Here is an 8,433-nt window from a genome sequence, read left to right as displayed (position 1 = left end):
TCTGTCTGCTCTGAATACCTTTAAATATGAAACTGAAAGTACTAATTTTCTGTATATTTAGACCTTGTATGTTAGATGTTTCGAACATAACATACATTTTAAATATGTGTACAAATTAAGATGCATTTAAATCCTAAGGTTCAGTCATCTAGATGCAGTTCATAGTGGTCACATTCTATATCTCTTAATTAGACGAAATGGGGAATTCTTAGGTAAGACCTGAGAAATAGATTTAGATAGTTTAAGAAATAGATTGCAGTCTCTATCCCTTATTTTTGACATAAAGCCTGTTTAAATTGCAAGTGTGAGTTGATACATCACCCTGCCCTTTTTTTAAGCAAAAGATTGGACAGCTACAAAAACTCACACTGAACCAGACATGGCTGTCTTCCACAAATCTGCTGCTCCCTGTGAGACAGTAGCTCCCGATCCCACCAATTTTGGGCTGACTTGTACTGTGGTGAGCAACTTCGTCTTTGAAACAGTGACTTCCAGGTCAACTACACTGCCTGAAGCAACTCTACAGGTGCTGAGAGCAGCAGCAAGGCCAGGAACAGCTGTCTGACTTGGGTTTGCCTTTTTGTGAGATAGACTTTTTTGGGTCTCCTGAGTTCAGAACTCTGCAGGAACTGCTGCCTCACCAGATAAGTCTAATATGTCTTTTTCTTGCAAATCAGTATCTCCCATTATATAATGGCAGAGAGCCATGAGACCCTCACATAAAGTATCTTCTTTTTGAAGTGCTGAAGGTGTTGGCTTTTGCTCTCCTGATGACTTGTGAACTTGGTGGGGGTTGGAGGAGTCATGTCTTACACAGGAGCAGGGCTGCAAGCTGTTGCTGAGGATGATATCCATTCAGGAGTGGAGTAGGATCACCAATCTTTCCATGTGTGAAATGCCAAGTTACTGCTTATTAATTGATAATTCTCTGTATTTATCTTGTGCAAGGTACTGAATTCCCAGGGCAATTTGGAACTGTATCCATCTTTTAAATATTTTTTATCTCAAGTTCAGAGCAATATATGTGATTTTCCAACTATTTTGTCAATAGGAATGTCATTAATAGAGCTACAGAAACTGTCAACAACAAGAAATATCAAAAAAAGGTGTGTGGTAAAAATGTCTAGAAAAGGCCTCACCAGACCAAAATTACCATTGGCAAAATAAGAAAGAAATGGTATCTGAGGAAATGACGTCCATCTCTACTAAAAGCTCCTTGCTGGAATATAACAAGTGCTCATGGGGCAGGAATGCTGTCAAATTCTTTAGTGAATCCAGCTCTCCCCAGGCTAACACTGGTGTAAAAGTCTACACAGGTTCATTCTTATAAAATGAAAGTGAACTATGGGAAAGAACTTTATCAGCTGAAGTATTTTTTTAACTGTTCTCTGTGCTATGTCTATTCCTGTTACCTGTGATGAAACAGTGGCACTAATGGCTATGAACAAGTAATTCTTTTACCAAACCTCAAATCTCTGGGTATTTTGCTATCGTGGAGAGCAATTCTCAGAACCAACATAATGTCTTGTTTTATGTTTTGTCAGCACTCTTGGCATCTTACCAATAGTTGTGAATTGCTACTTCTTTGTCTTACACAGAATGCTTCATTTTCATCCAGTTTTGATAGTGAGCAGCATTACTGCTTTTTGAGACTCTACAGTAAGTTTTATACAATTATTTATATTTTTATAAATATCTGGTCAGACAGGAGTTGTATTCTGTGCCATTATGTATGTAAGGACAGTTTCTTTTTAAACAAAACAAAACAAACAAACAAAAAAGCAAAGAAGAAACAATCAGAAAAACAACAGCACCCACAACCACAATAAAACAGTTACCAGTTCAAGCAAAATGTTACTTGAACTTTCTTACTTGCCATGTGAAAATAATTGTCATAAGTTTCTGAGTTGTATCCAAGAAAGGTAGTCAAGTGACTCAGGAGGAAAAGAAAGATACTGTCTGAGCATGCAGATTTGGGGGTAGGAAAGTCAAAGCCCATCTAGAGTTGAATCTGAATGGCAACAGAAAAGGACTCCACAAGTACATCAGCAGCAAAAAGAAGACCAGGGCCCATGGCTGAAAAGGGCAGTAGCCCTGGTGATGAAGGACGTGGAAGACAGGGTACTCAATGTCTTCTTTACCTCAGTCTTTAGAGGTAAGATTTGCCTGTAGGAATCCCAGGCCCCTGAGATCTGTGGGAGCAGGGAGCCTGGGAAGAAGTAAACCCATGCAGCAGTACAGGCTGGGTACTGAGTGGTTGGAAGGCAACTTTGTGGAGGAAGCTCTGGGAGTCTTGGTGGACCTGCTCTTGACAATGAGCCATCAGTGCAGAGGGCAAACAATGTCCTGGACTGTATTAGGAAGAATGTTACTAGCAGATCAAGGGAGATGATCCTTCCCTTGATGAGGCACATCTGTAATGCTGGATGCAGAGCTGGGTTACCTAGTGCAAAAGAGCAGGAACGTACTGTAGTGAAGCCAGTGAAAGGCCACAAACACGATTAAGGGCTTGGAGCATCTCATATGAGGAGACAGAGCTGGAACTGTTCATCCTGAAGCAGGGAATGCTCAAGAGGATCTTATCAAAGTTTATAGATACCTGGTGGGGGGAGTAAAGTAAAAGGAGCCAGACTTTTCTCAGTGCCATCCAATGACAGGAGAAGATGACAATGAACACAAACTGAAACATAGGAAAAAACATTTAAACATGAGAAAAACAAAACAAAACAAAGCAAAGATTGTGAACACAGTGGTACACATTGCTAAACAGGGTTGTGGAGTCTGGATCCTTGGACATATCCAAAATCTGACTGGATGTGGTCCTGAGAAACCTGACCTAGCTGACCCAGCTTTAAGCAGGGGGTATTTTTTGTGCTCAATTGAATGCTTTGTTTTTAGTCTTTTTCCCCTTGCAATTGCATCCCTATTGTGAGAAGGAGTGATATTCTGGGGACCATGAAGTAACAGAGCAGTAAAATCAAACAAATCATACTGTCCGTTAACATAATGAGGTTTACTGTGTTGCTTAGGAACAGAACCACTTTCAATTGTCCCTCCAATGTCCAGTTTGTACACGGTAATTTTCAGTGGTGTGAAATATTTATGACACCTTGTTTAGAGCTTTTAGACCTTATTACATCAGATCCCCATGATGTTTCACAAATGAATGTGTTTTCTTTTATAAACTTTTTAAAAGGTCTTCCCATCTGGAAATACACTTGATGATAACCTTTTCAGGCTAAATTAAGATGAGTTCATTTTGATAATTTTTTATTTCACTGGTAATGTGCTGTTTAGTCACCAGATAATGGGGCTTTTCATAGATGATGATAACTCATTATCCCAATCTTCTAATAGAAATGCATCTTATAACAGGTGCATGACTGTTATTCTTGATTTCATTTGAGATCATGTCTGACAAAATGCATAAAATATGGTGTCTTTTTTGTCTGTAGGGCAGCTTGCTAATAGACAATGTCCAAATCATTCACTGTGAAGTCCAGATGTGTCCTGTTTGCCCTCTACTGAGAACAGAACTTTTTATAGTCTGAAATACAAGTTAAAAGTGTATCTATTAATAACAATGAAGAAGTCAGACCTCTTTTATTCCTTACTCATTTATGTGCACATGCAAGACCAGAAGAAGACATTTTGTCGGAGGTTTATCTCTAATTTTTGTTATTCTCAATTACCTAGGGCTTTCAGCACTTTGTACCTCTTACTCTGTTTGGAAATTCAAGATGGGAACATTTGTCTTAAATTTTGATTTGATGATGGAAGGACTTCAAGCAATTCTAATTTCTGAAAAGGTTTTCATGTAGCATGTGAATATAGCTGAAAAAAAAAAAAAGATCTATCTTCATAAAGCATACAGCAGATAGATCTGTTCTTCTTGGGAAAAAGCAGTTGTTTTGGCCAAGAAAACAGAATTCCTCTAGAAAAGTGGTCAGACTGAAATTAGTAGATTTTGGGGGGGGGTGCAAGAGACTTAGTTATGCACTACCCTACTGGTATTGCATAATATGCAATACGTGGCATTCTGAACCTTCGAGTTCCTGCAGGAGTTTTTATATTTCCCAAGATTATGATGCTGTGGAGATCAGGAAAAATATAAATATTGTAATTATATCTACTGCAAGGAGTGCAGGTTGTGGTTTCTACAGTTTTATTTTTTCATGATGTTTTCAAAAAGAGCAGGAAAACAATTTTTACAGAGAGTCTTCCTCTGTAATGGTTTTCTTAGAGTTTCACCAGTCTGAATTTCAAGCAAATCTTCCTTTGCAAAGAGTGGCAGGCATATTTTTGTCTGTATTTTCAGTGCCATTGGCTTCTATTTGCCTCAACTCACTTGACTACTGAGTTAGGGTTGTTAGGTTGACATGCTTTGTCAATCAGAAAAAAAGTTGCTGTGGCTCAATGTTTAAAATCAAGCTCCTTGTTTTTGACATGTTTGATAGATATCAATAAACAGAGATCTATGAAGAACAAACAAAAAGTTTGAGAGAGGCATGAGGTTTAAAATATATCAATGGAGTATACATGCATTTAAGAAGTTTATCCACACTATTAAACTCAGAAAATTGCTTAGTCTAGAGTGGTCACTGGTCTTTTTAAAAAGACTACTTTCCGTTTTTTCTTTGCCTCTATTTCTCAGTTTTATTCCCTCTTTTTTATTTTAGCCCCCCCCCCCCCCCCCCTTTTTTTTTAGGGGGCATTCTTTTAATTTGTCCAAGATAGACTCACCTCACACTTTGTTCTCAGTGGGTTTAGATAATTTATGTTGACATCCACTGCTTTCTAAGCACTCTGACATGATAGGTATGTAATAGGGATGGACTATTTGTAATATTTTTCAGGTATTTTTCTATAAATATTCTTACTCTATCCCTTTAATTTTACAGAAAATATTAAAAGATAAATGCTCTTACAGAAAGAAATAACTGTATTATAAACCAAATCACAAGGAAACGGCATCTGTTGCTGCACTGTGCCAATATCATTGAAATCATTTTCATTGGTCGGTGATCTAGTTGCTGCTGCTTTAAGCTGGGCCTGCTCTGAGAAAGAGTTTGGACCAGATGACTCTAGAAGTCCTCTGCAACCTTACATAGTACAGGATACCAGGCAAGACTCAGGTGTAAGATCCTGAATTTGTTCTTAAGCATTTTCTCATTTGCCCTGTGTGTCTTTCGCCAATAGCACAGCCAAATTCATATTTGTAACTTTACTTTCCCGTTCCTCTCCTGAACTCTGTCTAGGCCAGGTCTTATACTCAGACAGGAACTTACACTTCCAAATACTGTTCACTGCTCCTTCTATAAAAATAAAGAAGCCATTTGCAGGTTAGATTTAGTATCATCTTTCATACCTGTCATCTATTCCATCTTTTATCTCCAGGCAACATACTCTTTTATGTTACATTGTGGGAAGGATCTGCTTTCTGGGCTACTCTTGGCACCAGGAGGCCATTTGATCACTCATGGTCCTGAACTAGTTGATGGCTTCTTTTTGTGCATGCAAGTACATCTAAAGAACAGGATTTTACAAATCATATGTGCCGACAAGCATTTAATTTATTTTTTTTTAATTTAATTTAATTTAATTTAATTTCTTCCATGGGCAGGAATCCATTTACTTTCATTCAACTCCATTTTTTCTCTCTAAGGAGCTCCAGTCTCCTTAGAGATTTAAGCTTTTTCACATTTCTGCAATCTTTGCAAGTTTCTCATCCTCTTTTTGGAATACAAATCTGAAGTGTTGATTTGGAGTTAATGTAAAGAATTACTGCCTTTTTTCTACATACAGTATAGTTTAATCCCTTGAGACTTTAAAGTGTTTCTAATAAATTTGGAAGACATCAATACCTTCCTACTAAAACTACAATATTCTTTACTGGCAAGCTATGACTTAGTAAAGAAAACTCAGAGTTAATGAAGCATGAAGGAGCCAGTTATTTGGTTAAGCAAAATTAGTGCTCACTTAATGTAGGGCCAGAAAAAATCTAAATGCATGTCTGTAATTTAAGTGGTATTTCACTTCTGTAGATATCCTTGTGTTTATTTTTTCTGGGATATGTAACAGGTATAAGTTCCCAGAAAATTCTAAGCAGAGAGGAATTTCTAATGTGATTAAAAAGCATTGCATGGGGTATAAAATATAAATATCTGTGTAAAGGTTCACAGCTCTGTAACAGGAACTTTATTGTGTAATATATAACATGTAATATGTCATGCTTGATACTATAAATCACCCATAAATTGCTCTGAGCACCTGTATTTGCCTTCCATAGTAGCACCCGCATGTCATAAAGCTAGAGTAATATACATCTGACACTTTAGGTTAACTAGAATGTGTGTTTCTAGGAGACAAAGAGACTGAAGAAGCTCAACAGTTTTAGGAAAACACATTTTGTACATTGCTATTGGCATCATGCTCACTTTTATATCAAAAGATATGTGCAGAGTTTTCCCCTATAATTATAAACCTACCTTCTAATTATAATCTTTCAATTGAGGAAGTGACCATGCTTTAAAATAAAAGATGAAAAAGCCCAACTTTGAAGTCTGTAATTGTGTCTCATCTTATATTTTACCTAAAAATATATCTGATCTTCATAAATCATTCTATTTTTAATAAAACAATTTTTATTTTTTTTTTAAAATACGTAAAAGCGTCTTACAGTCAGCCAAATTCTATCATGTTTCTTAGTTGTAGCTTGTTAGGTAGTAGCTAAATTCAAGAATTTTTATTCTCTGTATATACTTAAACATGGAAACATTTTAATGATATCATGATATCATTATTTTAACTACTTAATTAAAAAAATAACCTCAATATCATTAATCTAAATTTTGTTATTCTCAAATTCTGAAACAATTCAAAATGAAAGGGAAATATAGCCTTATTTTTTAATCATCTTTCAAATGTTCCTATCTATCTTTCTGTCTGATCCTTGACACACTATCTTTCCTTCTATCTGTTTTTCAGGTCTCCCAGAGATGTTTTGAAGTCACCATCCTTGGAGATATTCAAAAGCCATGTAGATATGGTCCTGCACAACCTTCTTTAGGTGGCCCTGCTCTAAAGAAGTGTTGAACCAGATGGCCTCCAGATGTCTTTTCCAGCCTCAACCATTCTCTGATCTCTGATTCCATTTTTGTACTAGTGGTTTACCATTGCAGTGTTTGGAGCAGTAAGGACAGTTTTTTATCTTCTTGGACTCTTCCAAATACTGTCTTTATTCAGCATGTAATATCCCTTCTCTGACACCTGTAGCTTTTTTTTTTTTTTTTTTTTTTTTTAATCGTCTTTTCCTCTTAGTTTTTCTCTGATTTAACCTCAATCTGCTGTGAACATTTCCTGGAAGTGACAGTAACATTCTGCTGAGCTGCTTATTACATTTTTGCTCATCTTCCTTCTGTGGCACTGTGACACTTAAGGTTGATATGTTTTTGTATTGCATGCATTATTGCAGGTCCATGGTCATTCTTTTCGGATTCTTCAGTCAGATTTTACTTTTGCCATGCAGCTTCCTTTTTTTACTAGCTTCAATTTTTTACTATTTGGTGGAAAGTCATAGCTAATTTGGGGGCTTTTCTGTGAGTACTTATGTTTAACGTTAGGTTTTCTTCTATTCAGTGCTCTTTCCATCTTTTTAGTTTATCCCCCTCAATTTTTAGCCTAAGTCCTGCTTAATCCTCTCCTGCAAAGGTTAGTTATCTGGTTGCTTAAAAACTTTTTGAATATTTGGTAGCTAGATAGTTTTAAAAAAACATCTTTTGGAATACACCTTCAGCTTGTTTGACTTTATTGCTTATATTCCTCCTCTATTTCTTGATTTTGCAATGAGGTCTTTCATGTCCTTGATATGATGATTATGACATAAATCCTTTCTGTTGAAAGAATGCAAAGGCTGCTGTAAGAAAATGAGGGATCAAACCAAGTCATCATGGTCCTAACAGTGACAACTAATAAATGTTTTGATAAAGAGTAGGTAGAGTGATCTTTTCTCTAGTGTTGCAATTCAGCAATCAAAAGTCTGGGAGTAAATGACCAGGTGATCCAAATATATAATAGCTACTGGTGGAATTAAAATCACCTAAATCTTCTCTGAACATACATATTCCTTTGACCTCCATTAAATCTGTTGATAATATTTTCTATCGTTGAATTACACACTGAATAAGAAGGTCCTTTGTGTTAAAATGGTGCCAGGCAATTTCAGTGTCTGTCTCTGAGAACTAATCACTCCCTCCCTATGCACTTATTCATCTTACTCACCATATACATTGTAGGTGGCACTACCCTTGCCCTATTCCTGAATTTTCTGGATTTCCTGAATTTACCTTGGACTTCTCCTGTTACTTTGCCTAGGCATAAAGCTTGCTGGATGTTGATAGACCCCTTTACAATCACCACTCTGCTCTGCTCACT

Source organism: Anser anser, assembly GCF_964211835.1.
Source record: "Anser anser genome assembly, chromosome: 1".
NCBI lineage: Eukaryota > Metazoa > Chordata > Aves > Anseriformes > Anatidae > Anser > Anser anser.
This window is presented reverse-complemented; position numbering follows the sequence as displayed.